The sequence below is a fragment of the Pinus tabuliformis genome, chromosome 4_2 (assembly GCF_031772625.1).
Source record: "Pinus tabuliformis cultivar Carrire ecotype Pingquan chromosome 4_2, CPIR1, whole genome shotgun sequence".
In the NCBI taxonomy this organism is placed as follows: domain Eukaryota; kingdom Viridiplantae; phylum Streptophyta; class Pinopsida; order Pinales; family Pinaceae; genus Pinus; species Pinus tabuliformis.
In genome coordinates this window covers 630,488,453-630,508,294 of record NC_142304.1, presented here as the reverse complement: position 1 = coordinate 630,508,294, position 19,842 = coordinate 630,488,453, and the positions used below count along the sequence as shown (strand labels likewise).

The window sequence follows — 19,842 nt, the reverse complement described above, 5'->3', positions numbered from 1 at the left end:
TAACCCTTGATCTGAATACTACTAAGAATATTTTGGCATATTCTATGAAGGTTAAATATGTACCATCGACCGCATAATAATTACTCATAAATGAATTAAAATTATGAAAGGCCTCTTCCACACCTATATACGTACTTATATAAAATAATCGAAAACCATTACTCTTAAAACATTTTATTATTTTGTTGTTCGTGTGTAATTCCTTCCATGACGAGCATGAAGTTGGTGTATACATACATACATGTAGAGAGTACAAGCATAAGTCCATTACAATAAATAAATACAAGGAGTGTAACATTTGAACAAAATAAATGAGTAGCTCAATGTGAAAGTTTATACTTTGAAAGCATTTTGAAACTTTATGGCGACTCCAAGAAATAGAAATATTGGCAACAAGACAAGGAAGGAAAAAAGATAACTAAAAATAACCATACTCAAGACTAAGTTATGTTCAACTCTTTTTTATGAAATTTGAATTATAGATTGATTAAAACTCACCCAAATCAACTTTCTTAGACTTCAAAGTGATTGCAATTTTGACAAAGCAATTTATACCGTTAAAACCACAAGAATCTCATGATATAAATGAAAGATATGAGTGCTCCATAGTTTGTTTGTTTATGAAAATGAAATCAATACCCTAAACATAACAAAAAAGCAAGAAAATATATTTTATTAAATCACATTTATATTTGAATACACGAAATTGTATCCAACGTAACCACGCCACATTGTAAAACATGACCGTGGGGCACTCATGAACCACACATATTATAAAACATTGACTAATGTGTGTCAATAATGACAAACATGACTTGGTAACCACACATATTGTAAAAACATTGACTACTGTGTGTAAAACATAACAAACATGACTTGGGAGTACTCACGAACAACACACATTATTAAACAAACATGACTTGGGAGTAAAACATGACTTGGAGTATAGTCTATACTAAAATGGGTGCTGCTCTAAACGGATGGAACAGTCAGCCAGTTGAAGGTGAGCACTGATGGCAACGCCACCGACGAGCAACATGCGGGGACTTAGGATAGCAAGGCACTTGCTGCAACTATCATGATCGAGTCCCGGAAGACACGTTGCATGCCCGTAGGCAGTGGGTGAGCCCCTGATGCCTACACTGGACGTCTTGTAGTCGAAACCCTTCGAGGGCGTGTTTTCTTCCAGATCTTGGAGCAGCTTTCCCACAGTTTTGAACCAACCAGGAGGCGAAAGCTGTCCCTGTGCGTCCCCCACAGATAGCAGGAGTAACATGAGAGGTAAAGCAAAGCCGAAGGACCTGATCGCCATGGCTGCCTCAAATGAAATAATATCACCTTTAACAATAAAATAAACGAAAGCCAAATGAAATCCCTTCGAATGGAAAACGTTATTACGATCCTGCAGAGGACGCTCCCATTTTATAGTCCTTGCGGCACATTGTTCCGTGTGTCACTCACAGAAAAGATACAATTTTTTCATTTTGGATGAACCATGCCGTTTTTTCTTCACACGTATGAACCATGCCGTTTTTTTATTCTTCACACGTATGAGCCATGACATTCTGTCATTTAGTGTCAGCCTTACTCAGCGGAACGGGAATCTCGTATCATGAAGTAGACGTATTGGTTGGAGATTTTAGTAGGAAGGGAAATCTAGTATCATGAAGTAGACGTATTGGTTGGAGATTCTAGTATGATGACGTAGTCCATGCAGTATGGGAATTTTCAAAATTACTTATGTCACGTTCTATTTCCTGAAGTTCATGTATTTAGTATCATGAAGTAGGTGGTTCATTCTAGATTTTAGAATCGTAAGCAGATGCATTTAGTATCATGAAGGGTTTATTTTATCTCATATTTTGTTATTATAAATTTGACGTATGTTATTTTGTTTGGATAAGGATATTGGGATTTAATATTATGAATTGGATGTATTTTATTTTGTTTGAAAAATTGTATTTGATTTTAATATTACGAATTAGATGTACTTTATTTTATTTGCGTAACTATTTTAGATGTATTTCATGAAGTAGATGTATTTAGTATCATGGTGGATTATAAAATTGTAAATTGGATGTATTTCATTTTGTTTGCACAACTACACCTGATTTTAATATTATGGATATGATGTATTTATTTTTTTGGACAATTGCACTAACTTTTAATATTATTCATATCATGGTATCATATGCTAGTTATTCTATTAAGGGCATAACACATCACTCTTATGAAATGATTCACAAAGACTTGGTATATTGTGATATATGGATGCCAAAACCTATGGCAAGATCATAATTTTTTATGGCATTAAAAATTGGCATGGCTTAATTATTTGCAGTCAATGATGATAAATGACATATGTTGGATATGACATATTATATAAAGGTTAATAAGGACCACTCTCTGTATTTGGAACCTTGCATATAGGAAAAATCCATGCATTAATTGTGATAACGGTGGGCTATTAATGGTATAAAATTAATACCTCAACATTATTGGAATTCATTATGGCTAATCACTACATACTCATTTGATTATTTAAAACAATTACCTCAAAAAAATTGGGTACCTATGCTCAACCAACTTTAACCATTTGGTATTCTAGACATCTAGTTAGATAATGAGACACTATTCTCTTCATATGTGGCGAAAAGTATTGGTTTCAGACTACAAAAATTGTAATTTTTATAGGTTGGATACCCAACATAAGGCACTCTACGCATCTCACTCAAGAACACTTTTTTGATCATTTAAGAATTTGGCACATAAATCCTACCTTTACATAAAAGAACTCCATCTTCTTCTACATCATAATTGTAATGAACCTCATTGTTGCACTTACATAATAACATTTCTTTTAAAGTAATAGTAAGTCATATCTATATAACTTTTATCTTACAATTTTCAATTCTTGAAAAACTTATGTTCACAATCATATTCAGCAATCATTATTGATGATAACTTAAGCTTTCTCTATACACTTATTTTCACTACTAAATCCTACTTCTGTGTATGTTTAGTTCTTTTCGTTTTAAATTCATTTTTTATTGGTATACAAATATATTTGTCAAAAAATATATATTAGTTTGTTTCTGCAAATTTCCCTTTCATTTTTATAAGATCTCCACCAACAATTACTCTTCATTTACTACCCTTTGTATAATTAGAAATTGTACTTTTAAACATGTAATATTCTATAATAAAATACCTTTATTTATTTTTACTTCTACTACAATTTGGCCTCACTTGACCTCACATCATATGCAAATATACATATTCGTAATTGTAGATGTGATTTTAACCAAATCCATTTGTTATGTTAATATTATTATTAAGGTTTTTTCCTTTCCATTATGCTACTATTAGTTTATTCTCATGAAACCTTAAGGATCAAATTTTGAACTTTGAATTTGGTTAACCCGATGACAGTCCTTACCAACATACTATATCAATTACATTGTGCATGTGTTTACTCGCATCACTTCCATTTATCCATTAATAGACCTTTACCATAGCAATCTATATAACTAGCTTTTAGGTTGTTCACACTATACATTGATAGCCTTTTGCACGAGTTGTACATGTGCTATATTATCATAAATACCATAGGGAGAGTTTCGAAACTTGGATTAATGAGGTTGTAGGTGATTCCTAGTTGTTATGACATAAGCGTTTGTAAGAAACCCACAATCAATGGTTGCGATTGTTTTGCGAGTTATCAATGGTGCTTATTGTTTGAGTGTCGAATCATTCTTATTGAGTACCATTTTTGTCAAACATGTGAATTTATTTTAGATATAATTTGATGGTAAATAAAATATTTCAATATTTATTTGCAATAAAATGTAGTTTAATATAAAAAAATCAATTACTTCTTAATAAGAGGGATGCATAATTGGATTAATTTTTAATATACAATAAGAAATAGATGTTTAAAAAACATGTCGATGTTTGTCATGAACAAAATATTATGTAAAATATTGAGAGAGAGAGAGTGAACGAGCAAGAAAAGTCAAATAAGTATATAGATACTTAGGAATATAACGGAGACATATATTTAAAAATATATTAATAAAAAAGAAAAAAAACATTTAAATGTGAATATTGTTGAGCATAAATAAAATATTTGAATACCCATTATAATATTTCAATGGTGTAGCTATATAAATTAAATGGCAAGTAAAACTAGATAGATAGCAATACATGGTGAGCATCGAAACACTTACTCCATGATACATGTCAAACTTACATATTAAAAAATACACCTAAAAAATTCATAAAATTTTAACTAAATATAAGGTTTTCTTAACCTAAGAGATTTACGTACATTATTTACTTCTAGATAGTTTTTCTTACAGTAACGTGAGAGAATACCATGTCTTGTTAAGACTGTCTATACAATATGAAAATGGTTCATATGGCATTTTCTTTACTTAATTAATTTGAGATAGATTAACTAAGAGATCATAACTACCTTGGAGATAAATCTCAACCCTTGATCTATGAAGAATAATAAGAATATTTTGGCATATTACAATTAAATTATGGAAGGCCTATTCCACACCTTATAAGCATAATTATGTAAAATAACTATAACTTTTTTTGCTTAAAATATTTTACTAGTGTGTTGCTCATGTGTAATTCCTTCGATGTTGAGCACAAAATTGATACATGGTGTAATTCCTTCCATGATGAGCATGAAGTTGATACATGATATCAAACTGCCTCCTCTTTGAATCATACAAAATGTGAAATTTTTATACCTCTTGTAATAACATCTTTAATATTGTTTTCCGAAAATCATTTTTTTCTTTCTTGTCAAAAATATTTCACGTTCATATTTCAAAACTTTAATATATTCTTAATTATTTTAAATTCCAAATCTCTTATTCCTCTTTGAGATATTTATGTTATGATATAGATTCTTGTTATTCTTCTTCTACCAAATCATGTGTTACTAACCCTTTCTCCATCTTATCATATATAATGTCCATTATGTTTTTCATGTGCTTCTATCTTTCCGTATTTTTCAGATTACTTTCCTTGAGCCCATTGTTCTAATGCAAGACTGAAGCCCCTGATATTTTTATCACACAACATAACTCATCTTTCTAGTACCCACTTGCTCCAAACCTTCTTCATGGGATTGCTTAAGTTTGGCGAGTTTGGTAGTATAATGGCCCGGTCTAGTCTCATTATTGCTCCAAGCGAATTTGTTAGTGGAAGGCTTTATCTCTACCTAGTTTATTTTCTAGATAAGTTCTTATAAATTTTCTTGGAATTGATATTGAATGTGGGATCCAATATATTTTTCCCACTAATGCATGTTTTTTTTTATTGAAGTGACCACCCAATATGCATTCTCACTAAAAAAATCTTGTCTTGGAGGGGCACTAAGGATTCCAACAATCATGTTTTTCTTTGAATTAAACATGAATGAAAAATTTAAATTAGAACATGCATGATTTGAATGAACAAATAGAATACAAGTTGTGAAGTAGTGTTATATTGAACAAGATTCTAACGAGTGAATATTGAGACCACATGGTGGATATCCTTCTTGAAGTTCCCCTTGCACTAATGGAAAAAATCCTACTACCACTCCAAACATTGTGTTGATTTAGGAGGACCTTTTGATTCATCATTTTTGTCTAATTAAGAAGGATAACTAACAATCGCCATTTCTTGATAAAATATTTCAATTCTTGTGCTGTATGTGTAATAGTTTCTTACATTTATGTCAAATGGCCACAATTTCATCTATGAGGAAACACCTAGAAATATATTTTTGGAGAAGGCTCAACTAAGTGGGAAAAATCTAGGACAATCTACCTATGAGAAGGAGATGATGGCCATCTTATAGGCAGTGGATACCTGGCGACCATACATATTGCGGCGGTGTTTCCAAATCCGCATAAACCATCAAAGCCTTAAATATTTTTTGGAGCAATGCCTATCCTCGCCACAACAAAACAAATGGCTAGCCAAAATTTTGGGATATGATTATGAGATAATTTGCAAGAAAGGGTGCAAAAATGTCGTAGTGGATGCTTTATCACGCCAATTTGAGGAGGAAAGCACCCTGCTAGCAATCTCTCTTCCCATTCTAGAGTGGATTGAAGAGGCTCACAAGGAATGGTTTTCACATCCTTTGCTCTCCCAACTCATTAATAAATTGTAGGTTGATCCAAATTCCACAGTGGGCTACTCTTGGTAGGATGAGATTCTTCGCTACAAGGAGAAAGTAGTGATATCACCAACAAACAACCTCAAAAGTTGCATTTTGGTCGAGTTACACTCATCTCCCATTGTAGGCCATTCAGGTTTTCAGAATACTTATGCTCGCACTCGATGTTCATTCTTTTAGATAGGTATGAAAAATTACATTCTTACTTTTGTAGCTGAGTTTGATGTGTGTCAGTGCCACAACGGAGAAACAGTCAAATCCCCAGGCACATTACAGCCATTGCCCATCCCTGCCTCAATATGGACGAAGGTTTCTATGGATTTAATTACGGGTCTTCTGAAGTCAGGCAACAAGTCAGTCTTCATGGTGGTTGTGGACAAACTTTCTAAGTATGCTCATTTTTGCACCCTAGCCCACCCTTTTAGACCAGCTTTGGGGGTTTAATATTTGATGGACTAGATCTTCAAATTGCATGGCATGCCAACTACCATTGTGTCTGATAGTGACCCGATCCTCACCATTAACTTTTGGCAGGAACTCTTCACGCTACAAGGTACCGAACTGCAACTCAGTACTTCCCATCATCCCCAAACTGATGGTCAAACTAAAGCAGTTAACAAATGTCTGGAGACTTACCTCAAGTGTTTCACTTTAGAAAAGAAACATCTATGGTACAGTGGTTACCTCTAGCCGAATGGTGGTATAATACTAACTATCACGCCACCACCAAAATGACTCCATATGAAGAAATTTATCGTCAACTCCCTCCTTCACCTACTTCTTATATCTAGGGATGCTCGATGGTACAAGCAGTGGATCAACTCCTACAGAACTGTGTAACCATGCTGGCCGACCTCAAAGAGAATCTCCATCAAGCTCAAAATCACATGAAGCAATAGGTAGACCAACATCATTCAGAGCGCAAATTTCAAGGGGATCAAGTATTCTTGAGGTTGAAACCATATAAGAAAACATCACTCAAAGACAAGGGTTGTGAGAAATTATCTTCAAAATTATACGGACCGTATCAAATACTTCAGCGCATCAGAGAAGTAGCCTACAAGCTAGCCTTGCCACCAACTACAGAAATCCATCGCATCTTCCATGTCTCATGCCTTAAGAAAGTTGTTGGGAGCCATTTCAAAATTCAAACCAGTCTACCGAAATTGGATGAAGAAGGTTGAATATGGATCAAACCTAAACAGGTTGTTGACACGCGAGAATGGAATCTGTGTGGCTGCACGATCAAGGAAGTCCTCATCAAGTGGAAATACACCTCTCCAGAAGATGCGACCTAGGAACCAACCACTGTTCTTAAGCAGTTTCCGCAGCTTCAGCCTTGAGGACAAGGCTATTTTTATGGGGGAGGGCATGTTAGGGTCAAACCCTAACCCCCTTATTTATGTAATAAGGTCGAATCATAGTTATAGTTAGTTAAAGAGTTAATAAATCCCATATTAATAATTGTAAGTGGTTGACTTGCATTTAAAGAAGGGACCACAGTTAGTTGCAAATGGGCCATGGCATTAGATAGACAGCACTAATAAGAACCATGGTACTAACCCATGGTATTGCATGTATGAATCCTATATGAAGGATATAAACTCCCCTTGAGGAGCGTCGTGTCTTATTTTGTAATTAAGTCAAGATCTATTGGAGGTTTCCCCCTTGAAGGGGCAAGTGAACATTGCTTTCCTTTTTGAATAATAAAATACATGTTTTTATTTCTTATTGTTCCATGTTCTAGGTATATTTCTTCGCATATTTTGTATTCTAGTATCTTCTCGTAGGTGAAGAGCATAACAATGCCAATGTGCTCCATTTAAAGTAGCAGGGAACAATTTCATCTTTTGATCATCTAAACTGTAATCATAGCTCCTACACAGGACATCAAATTCAAACAATAATGTATTAGGATCCTCTATAGTCATTCCTTGAAAAGATGGAAGAGTTGATAAGGGAATGCTTTTCATAGGAGATTCAACCCTTATATCGGTTATTGGGAATTTAAAGGTGGTAACAGTGGCATCAGTCCTTGTATTATCATTGTTATTATTTTTATTTCCTTCCATTATAAATCCCCTTTTTTGTTGTTTTGATGAGTCCCCTCCCATAGATGATGACTATATAGGTTGCTCTGGGGCTGGCTATTTCACATCAATGAGTGAATCTGGGTATTGATAAGTAAAAGAGTGTTTTTAGAGTTCTGGCTCTAAGTTCTCCCTGCTAGTTTCCTCTTGTCCTTTAGACCGAAAGTCTTGGCCACTAGTTTCTTCATTTTGTTCTTGAATTGAATATACAGTCTTGGGAGTATATAATCTAGTTTGAGGGTGATGAGGTCCTAAGACGGAGGAACCAGATGATTCTGACCTTAACATGGGAGTAACAACTTTATGTGGTCATGTTTTTCTTTTATCCCTCTGTGAATTTGATTGTTCTCTCTCTAGTTTTGAAATTAATTTCTGAATGAGCGTTTTCCTCCCTAAATCTGTGTTGTTCTTGTTCCTTTTATGACCCGTTTTTCCTGTAGGTTTATTAGAGTTATTATGTTTTGTGCCTCTTCTCTTCACACACTCTACGCATGGACCCTATGTGTAATTATTTCACACTCTAAGTGCTTGAGTCGTTATAGTGGTGATCCTGCTCAAGTATGTTAGAGTGATGCGCAGGTTCTTTCCCCTCGTCTTACCACCTAGCATTTGTAAGATTGAGGACATTTCTAAAGAAAAAAAAGAAATTCAAAAGTTAGCACACCCTAAGTGTTCTAATGATCATAGTGGTGACCCCACTCAGGTATATTAGATCGATGCGCATGTTCTTACCTCTCATCTTACCGCCCAACACTTGTGCACTATGAACGCTATACTAACAAAACAAACTGGCTGACTGTATCGTTAAGTGTCTTCACCATTAGTGGTGTAAAAATGTTGTTCGAGTTTAATCACTATTTAATTTGACTGAATCGTAAGAATTTAATTATCAACTAGGATAGTTCTATTTATTTCAAAGGTTTCTGCACTATCTGTGGCGATACATAACAGCCAGGTAAACAAATGAAAGAAAAATTTCGTTGAACAAAATTGCATAACTTAAAGCACTCATGTAGAAATTAAGAAGGCATTCTATAGGAATGAAATTCACTCATCACACTTCTATTTTTCTCAAATAACAGGCACACCACACATCATTCATAAAACTGTATCGGTTGATTAAATATTATAGTTGTAACAAATCTTATGTAACAACATATAATGAATCTAAAAACATAAGTGCATCAATACTACAATTAGTACAACATCATTAAAAAGTTAGAATTAAAGAAAAGATAAACCAAACAACTAATTTACTACTACTGCAATCCCTACTAAAGAGGAGGGCCCTTCCTCCCTAGTAGGGTGTAGGGATGAAATGGAAAATAGTTAAAAGTCAATGCATAATTTGTATGAACATCACTAGAAGTGTTGTGTATTAAAAATAACTAGAAATTAAAAGATCAAAAAATTATGATGTTGTTCCTATGTTGCCATTCCCTTTTCATGGAACCAAACATTTTTATAAAGTTTACAAGCCTTGAAAATTAGGGAACATATCAATCATGAGAATCTCACAATTGTCATGTTGATCGATATTAAGACAAAAATAGAAAGTGCTACAAACAATTTTCCAATAAAAGACCAATTCAGGTTACATCATATCCAAAGTCATAATTGTTGATATCCTTGGACCATCCATAGATAATTCATGATTCTTGACAACTACCTATGAAGATAACAACCATGATCTTTGAGAGTTGTGGTGTAATAGTAACTCAAGGTGTAATAACAACTTGAGATCTAACAATAGCTTGAGGTGTAACAACAACTCGAGATTTAAAAGCAACTTGAGGTGTAACAAGAAACTTCAGAATGTAACAACAAAGCCTTGAAGTGTAATAGCAAGTGACAACATCAGTTGCTCATCCTTAGTCCTTATTCATAGGCAACACCTGAAAGAAAAATAACCAAAAAACTTCTCCACAATTATCTTGGTTAGCCATCTCAAAAAGACATCACTTCATTCGATATTTAATGAAAGATGGAAAAATAATATTTTGAGAAAGGATTTCTCTTATAACTAGGGAAAGTGGTAATTGGGACATAAAATTCATGGTTTTACAAAGAGAAAATGATCAGAAATAGGGAAAGTGGTGTATAAGATATGCTTAAAAATTGCACCCAACACAGTCGATGATGAAATCTTCTCATCTAGGTTGGCCAATCCCTAGCTTCCAATCCACCAATATAGCAATCACTTTTCCCCATCAAAGTGTTGCAAATTAGGCTCCAAACTTCACCCAATCACGCAACAACCAACATGCTTCTTGTATTATTCTCTAGGGCTACTTTAGGCTATCAACACGTTTTCCTCCAACAATCGAAAGATGCCCAATTATTCACTGTGAAATTTGCTCCTTGTTCAAGTCTTCTATCTCCCAAGTCAATTTCAACTCATGGATTTCATAGGATGCAACTTTTTCCACAGTTCGACACCAACCAACTAGCAACAATTCAACATTAAATCACCATAAAACTTACATCAAATCTGGTTCAACTCTGTTGTAGGTTAGCTTCATTAGTAAGGGCAAGATGAAAGACATATCAACCCTCGGGTTAGCTTCATTGGCTTATTAACAGCATATGAGCTATATGAAATGTGTTAATATGGCATTTTAATTAGTTAATTAATTTTAGAAAAATTGATTAAGAGAGCATAAGTACCTTGGAGAAAAAATCTTAACCCTTGATCTGAATACTACTAAGAATGTTTTGGCATATTCTATGAAGGTTAAATATGTACCATCGACCGCATAATAATTACTCATAAATGAGTTAAAATTATGAAAGGCCTCTTCAACACCTATATACGTACTTATATAAAACAGTCGAAAACCATTACGGTTAAAACATTTTATTATTTTGTTGTTCATGTGTAATTCCTTCCATGACGAGCATGAAGTTGGTGTATACATACCTACATGTAGAGAGTACAAACATAAGTCCATTACAATAAATAAATACAAGGAGTGTAACATTTGAACAATATAAATAAGTAGCTCAATCTAAAAGTTTATACTTTGAAAGCATTTTGCAACTTTATGGCAACTCAAGGAAATAGAAATATTGGCAACAAGACAAGGACGGAAAAAAGATAACTAAAGGTAACCATACTCAAAACTAAGTTATGTTCAACTCTTTTTTATGAAATTTGAATTATAGATTGATTAAAACTCACCCAAATCAACTTTCTTAAACTTCAAAGTGATTGCAATTTTGGCAAAGCAATTTATACCATTAAAACCACAAGAATCCCATCATGTAAATGAAAGATATAAGTGCTTCATAGTTTGTTTGTTTATGAAAATGAATTCAATACCAAAAAAAAAGAAAATATATTATATTAAATCACATTTATATCTGAATACATGAAATTGTATCCAACGTAACCACGCCGCATTGTAAAACATGAACGTGGGGCACTCATGAACGACACATATTATAAAACATTGACTAATGTGTGTCAAAAATCACAAACATGACTTGGGAACCACACATATTGTAAAAACATTGACTACTGTGTGTAAAACATAACAAACATGACTTGGGAGTAAAACATGACTTGGAGTATAGTCTATACTAAAATGGGTGCTGCTCTAAACGGATGGAACAGTCAGCCAGTTGAACGTGAGCACTGATGGCAACGCCACCGACGAGCAACATGCGGGAACTTAGGATAGCAAGGCACTTGCTGCAACTATCATGATCGAGTCCCGGACGACACGTTGCATGCCCGTAGGCACTGGGTGAGCCCCTGGTGCCTACAATGGACGTCTTGTAGTCGAAACCCTTCGAGGGCGTGTTTTCTTCCAGATCTTGGAGCAGCTTTCCCACAGTTTTGGACCAACCAGGAGGTGAAAGCTGTCCCTGTGCGTCCCCCACAGATAGCAGGAGTAACATGAGAGGTAAAGCAAAGCCGAAGGACCTGATCGCCATGGCGGCCTCCAATGAAATAATATCACCTTTAATAATAAAATAAACGAAAGCCAAATGAAATCCCTTCGAATGGAAAACGTTATTGCGATCCTGCCGAGGACGCCCCCATTTTATAGTCCTTGCGGCACATTGTTCCGTGTGTCACTCACAGAAAAGATACAATTTTTTCATTTTGGATGAACCATGCCGTTTTTTCTTCACACGTATGAACCATGACATTCTGTCCTTTAGTGTCAGCCTTACTCAGCGGAACGGTAATCTCGTATCATGAAGTAGACGTATTGGTTGGAGATTCTAGTATGAAGGGGAATCTAGTATCATGAAGTAGACGTATTGGTTGGAGATTCTAGTATGAAGACGTAGTCCATGCAGTATGGGAATTTTCAAAATTACTTATGTCACGTTCTATTTCCTGAAGTTCATGTATTTAGTATCGTGAAGTACGTGTTTCATTCTAGATTTTAGAATCATAAGCAGATGCATTTAGTATCATTAAGGGTTTATTTTTTCTTAGATTTACTATTATAGGTCTATTTTATCTTAGTTTTTATTATTATAAATTTGATCTATGTTATTTTGTTTGGATAAGGATATTGGATTTTAATATTATAAATTTGATGTATTTTATTTTGTTTGAAACACTGTATCTGATTTTAATATTATGAATTAGATGTATTTTATTTTATTTGGGTAACTATTTTAGATGTATTTCATGAAGTAGATGTATTCAGTATCATTGTGGATTATAAAATTGTGAATTGGATGTATTTCATTTTGTTTGCACAGCTACACATGATTTTAATATTATGGATTGGATGTATTTTATTTTTTTGGACAATTGCACTAAATTTTAATATTATTCATATCATGGTATCATATGCTAGTTATTCTATTAAGGGCATAACACATCACTCTTATGAAATGATTCACAAGAATTGGTATATTGTGATATATGGACGCCAAAACCTATGGCAAGATCATCATTTTTTATGGCATTAAAAATTGGCATGTCTTAATTATTTGCATTCAATGGTGATAAATGATATATGTTGGATATGACATATTATATAAAGGTTAATAAGGACGGTTGTCTGTATTTGGAACCTTGCATATAGGAAAAATCCATGCATTAATTGTGATAATGGTGGGCTATTAATGGTATGAAATTAATACCTCAACATTATTGGAATTCATTATGGTTAATCTCTACATACTCATTTGATCATTTGAAACAATTACTTCAAAAAAATTGGGTACATATGCTCAACCAACTTTAACCATTTGGTATTCTAGACATCTAGTTAGATAATGAGACACTATTCTCTTCATATGTGGCCAAAAGTATTGGTTTCAGACTACAAAAATTGTAATTTTTATAGGTTGGATACCCAACATAAGGCACTCTACGCATCTCACTCAACAACACTTTTTTTATCATTTAAGAATTTGGCACATAAATCCTACCTTTACATAAAAGAACTCCATCTTCTTCTACATCATAATTGTAATGAACCTCATTGTTGCACTTACATAATAACATTTCTTTTAAAGTAATAGTAAGTCATATATATATAACTTTTATCTTACAATTATCAATTCTTGAAAAACTTATGTTCACAATCATATTCAACAATCATTATTGATGATAACTTAAGCTTTCTCTATACACTTATTTTCACTATTAAATCCTACTTCTGTGTATGTTTAGTTCTTTTCATTTTAAATTCATTTTTTATTTGTATACAAATATATTTGTCAAAAAATATATATTAGTTTGTTTATGCAAATTTCCCTTTCATTTTTATAAGATCTCCACCACCAATTACTTGACTTCATTTACTACCCTTTGTATAATTAGAAATTGTACTTTTAAACATGTAATATTTTATAATAAAATACCTTTATTTATTTTTACTTCTACTACAATTTGGCCTCACTTGACCTCACATCATATGCAAATATACATATTCGTAATTGTATATGTGATTTTAACCAAATCCATAAATTCATTTGTTATGTTAATAGTATTATTAAGGTTTTTTTCCTTTCCATTATGCTACTATTAGTTTATTCTCATGAAACCTTTAGGATCAAATTTTGAACTTTGAATTTGGTTAACCCGATGACAGTCCTTACCAACATACTATATCAATTACATTGTGCATGTGTTTACTCGCATCACATACATTTATTCATTAATAGACCTTTACCATAGCAATATATATAACTAGCTTTTAGGTTGGTCATACTATACATTGATAGCTTTTTGCACGAGTTGTACATGTGCTATATTATCATAAATACCATAGGGAGAGTTTCGAAACTTGGATCAATGAGGTTGCAGGTGCTTCCTAGTTGTTATGACATAAGCATTTGTAAGAAACCCACAATCGATGGTTGCGATTGTTTTGCGAGTTATTAATGGTGCTTATTGTTTGAGTGTCGAATCATTCTTATTGACTACCATTTTTGTCAAACATGTGAATTCATTTTAGATATAATTCAATGGTAAATAAAATATTTCAATATTTATTTGGAACAAAACGTAATTTAATATAAAAAAATCAATTACTTCTTAATAAGAGGGATGCATAATTGGATTAATTTTTAATTGGTTCTATTTTTAATATACAATAAGAAATAGATGTTTAAAAAACATGTCGATGTTTGTCATGAACAAAATATTACGTAAAATATTGAGAGAGAGAGAGAGTGAACGAGCAAGAAAAGTCAAATAAGTATATAGATACTTAGGAATATAATGGAGACATATACTTAAAAATATATTAATAAAAAAGAAAAAACATTTAAATGTGAATATTGTTGAACATAAATAAAATATTTGAATACCCATTATAATATTTCAATGGTGTAGCTGTATAAATTAAATGGCAGGTAAAAATACATAGATATCAATACATGGTGAGCATCGAAACACTTACTCCATGATACATGTCAAATTTACATATTAAAAAATACACCAAAAAAATTCATAAAAATTTAACTAAATATAAGGTTTTCTTAACCTAGGAGATTTACGTACATTATTAACTTCTAAATAGTTTTTCTTACAATAACGTGAGAGAATACCATGTCTTGTTAAGACCGTCTATACAATATGAAAATGGTTCATATGGCATTTTCTTTACTTAATTAATTTGAGATAGATTAACTAAGAGATCATAACTACCTTGGAGATAAATCTCAACCCTTGATCTATGAAGAATAATAAGAATATTTTGGCATATTACAATTAAATTATGGAAGGCCTATTCCACACCTTATAAGCATAATTATGTAAAATAACTATAACTTTTTTTGCTTAAAATATTTTACTAGTGTGTTGCTCATGTGTAATTCCTTCGATGCTGAGCATAAAACTGATACATGGTGTAATTCCTTCCATGATGAGCATGAAGTTGATACATGATATCAAACTGCCTCCTCTTTCAATGATACAAAATGTGAAATTTTTATACCTCTTTTAATAACATCTTTAATATTGTTTTCCGAAAATCAATTTTTTCTTTCTTGTCAAATATTTCACATTCACATGTCAAAACTTTAATAAATTCTTAATTATTTTAAATTCCAAATCTCTTCTTCCTCTTTGAGATATTTATCTTATGATATAGATTCTTGTTACTCTTCTTCTACCAAATCATGTGTTCCTAACCCTTTCTCCATCTTATCATATATAATGTCCATTATGTTTTTTGATGTGCTTCTATCTTTCCGTATTTTTCAGATTACTTTCCTTTAGCCCATTGTTCTAATGCAAGACTGAAGCCCTTGATATTTTTATCACACAACATAACTCATCTTTCTATTACCCACTTGCTCCAAATCTTCTTCATGGGATTACTTAAGCTTGGCGAGTTTGGTAGTATAATGGCCCGGTCTAGTCTCATTATTGCTCCAAGCGAATTTGTTAGTGGAAGGCTTTATCTCTACCTAATTTAATTTCTAGATAAGTTCTTATAAATTTTCTTGGAATTGATATTGAATGTGGGATACAATATATTTTTCCCACTAATGCATGTTTCTTTTATTGATGTCACCACCCAATATGCATTCTCACTTAAAAAATCTTGTCTCGGAGGGGCACTAAAGATTCCAACAGTCATGTTTTTCTTTGAATTAAACATGAATGAAATTCTTAAATTAAAACATGCATGATTTGAATGAACATACAGAATACAAGTTGTGAAGTAGTGTTATATTGAACAAGATTCTAACGAGCGAAGATTGAGACAACATGGTGGATATCCTTCTTGAAGTTCCCCTTGCACTAATGGAAAAAATCCTACTACCACTCCAAACATTGTGTTGATTTAGGAGGACCTTTTGATTCATCATTTTTGTCTAATTAAGAAGGATAACTAACAATCGCTATTTCTTGATAAAATATTTCAATTCTTGTGTTGTATGTGTAATAGTTTATTACATTTATGTCAAATCACCACGATTTCATCTATGAGGAAACACCTTGAAATATATTTTTGGAGAAGGCTCAGCATATTGGAGACCACTATCTGATGGGTGACCCAAAACTTCAGGAGACAATATTTGGAGGAGAGCCAAAATGAAAAGGAAAGTATATCAAGGTCGATATTGTAAGGTTGGACATCAGAGATTTTTGGAGGTGGTTACATAACCTCAACATCATTTCGGAGGTCGTTTTTTTGAGGGAAATAAATTTCGTAACCTTCAGCTTAAAATGTTTTATAAAAGTTTCGATCTAATGGAGGGGCTCCGATATTGACTAGCGCATGGCCATGTAGACTCAAGGGACCAGGAGCGTGGACAATGTGGAGCACCCAAACACTAGGTTGAATATTAGAGGTCCAAAATTTCAGACCCTTGTTTTAATTATGTTTTGAAAAACTCCAATGGAGGGCCTCTATTATGAAGTTGTCCCCGTGCATCCACCACAAATACCAAGAATAGTAATCTGAGAGGTAAAAGAAGCCAAATAACCTGATCGACATAGCTGCCTCCAATTGCTAGAAAATTATATATTACGGAGCAATGGAACACATAAAATATTACAGAAATATAAACACAGAAAATGCATAAAACAAGAGAGACACAAGTATACGTGGTTCACCTAGTTTGGGCTACATCCACCCTGAACAGCCAGTCCTTCCTTTCTATTATCCAACAAAATGAAGAGACACAACCTACAACAAATCCATTGTAATATCCTCTGTTTTCTCTCACAGTCTCACCTCTCTGTTTCTCGCTCAGAGAATACACATCTATATCACAAACTCAAATACAATGCCCTCATACAAAGAGAGGGGTTGCCCTCTAGGGAAAAAAACCCTAAACTAAACATAAGCTCTATCGTCAGATCATCGTCCTAATGAATGGCCCAGATTGACTAGAAAGTACTATACTTTTACAAGGCAATTTTACATCTATTTTTGGCTTCGGGGTCACTGCGCCTGAACCCCTGCCGGGGGACCGCTGGTCCCTGGACCCCTGCACCCCCCCACGTGGAGGGGTGTACAAACTTCCTGGGGTATACATCCAGCTGAAACAAAAGACCTCTGAACAATCATGCTCCACACACAACACCAATAAAATAATATCACCTCTAATAATAAAATAAATGAAATCCAAATGAAATCCCTTCGAATGACAAACTCTATTGCAATCTTGTTGACGACACCCCCTTTTTATAGCCATGGAGGCACATGGTTTCGCGTGTCACTCACAAGAAAAATACAAAATTTTCCTTTTGGATGAAGCACACCATTTTTTTCCTTCACACATATGAACTATGACATTCTTTCCTTTAATGCCAGCCTTACTCAATGGAGGGAGATTCTATTATCATGAAATAGACATATTCGTCGGAAATTCTAGTATCTTGACATACTCCATGTGGTATGGGTATTTTAAAAATTACTTATGTCACATTTTGTTTCTTAAAGTTCATGTATTTACTATCATGAATTACGTGTTTCATTGTAGATCTTAGAATTATAAGTAGATGTACTTAGTATTACGAAGTGTCTATCTTATCTTAGATTTTAGTATTATAAATTGGATGTATGTTATTTTGTTTGGACTGGGACATTGGATTTTAATATTATGAATTGGATGTATTCTATTTTTTTTTTTTGGGAAATTGCATTTGATTTATATGTTATGAACTAGATGTATTTCATTTCATTTGGGTAGCCATTTTAGATGTCTTTCATGAATTAGATGTATCCTGGTGGATTTTAAAATTATAAATTGGATGTATTTCATTTTGTTTGGTCAACTACACCTAATTTTAATATTATGAGTTGGATGTCTTTCATTTTGTTTGGACAACTACACTGGATTTAAATATTATGAGTTAGATGTATTTTATTTTGTTTGGCAACCCAATTTGGTGAAAAGATGAACCATTTTTTTTCTCTTGTTGGGGGTGACCAATTGGAACTTATGAGAAATTCACTAATCGTTAAATGTTGTTAAATATTAATAGGAATCAATCAATGTTGATAGGATTCAATCCCTGATCATAATTAATTTGATTTTTATCGAAAAGATAATGTTTAAAAGCCAAATAAAAAAAAATTCCTTTTAAATCTTTATAAATATTTTATTTTTGCAATATAATTTTTAGTTTTTGAAATATGGGGTATAAGTAAGAATTTATTTTTCAAGACATGGAGTTTTAAAGGCTTATGGTACCAGGTTCATATTATGAATTGTATATAAACTATCATGAAGTATTTATGAGTAAAATTGTTAATTTTTAGTATAATAAGAAGTACACAAAATTATTAAAATATGTAGAATACAATTACTCTAATAATATAAATCTTAAATTTTTGATGAAGATAAGAGTTTATATTTTAATAATTTGGTTTTTCCATTGCAAAGGGAAGAAGGTTATTATAAAAATTATCTATCAATTGTGATTGAGGAGAAAATTTGGGAGTGATTGTTTTGAAATGATTTTTTCCAATTTAAAATTTGTTGAAATTTTAATTTGCATTTCATATTTCATTAACATCACATTTAAAAATTAGTTAATCAATATAAAATAAATTGAAAAAGTAATTACAAAACATTAGTAAAGTATTATAGATCTTTTTCCAGTAAGATTTAATGAAAAGAAAAAAAAAGATTTGCCTCCAATTAAATTGTATTATTAAATTCATATCATGATATCATATGATACATTATACAAAAGTTATTCTATTAATGCATAAAGCATCACTCCTACGTAATGATTCACATTACTTGCTATATTGTGATATATGGACGCAAAACTTATGGTAAGATCATACTTTTTGATGACATTAGAAATTGGCATGGCTTAATTAGTTTCTTTCAATGATGATAAATGACATATGTTGGACATGACATATTATATAAAGGTTAATAAAACACATGGTTGTGTGTATTTGGAACCTGATATATCAGAAAAATCCATGCATTAATTGTGATAAAATTAGGTTACTAATGGTAGAAATTAACACCTCAACATTGTTGGAATTCATTAGGGTTAATGTCTATATACTCTTTTGATCATTTGAAACAATTACCCCATTGGGTGCCTATGCTCAACTTTAATCGTTCGGCATTCTAGGCATCTATTTACATAATAAGACA

At 32.7% G+C, this 19,842-nt stretch overlaps 2 pseudogenes; both read right to left on the bottom strand.

Moving 5' to 3' along the window:
• Positions 1 to 955: 955 nt before the first annotated feature.
• Positions 956 to 1,312, bottom strand: LOC149170929 (antifungal protein ginkbilobin-like protein pseudogene; annotated as a pseudogene).
• A 10,550-nt stretch (positions 1,313 to 11,862) lies between these two features.
• On the bottom strand, positions 11,863 to 12,219 carry LOC149170928 (antifungal protein ginkbilobin-like protein pseudogene; annotated as a pseudogene).
• Positions 12,220 to 19,842: the final 7,623 nt, after the last annotated feature.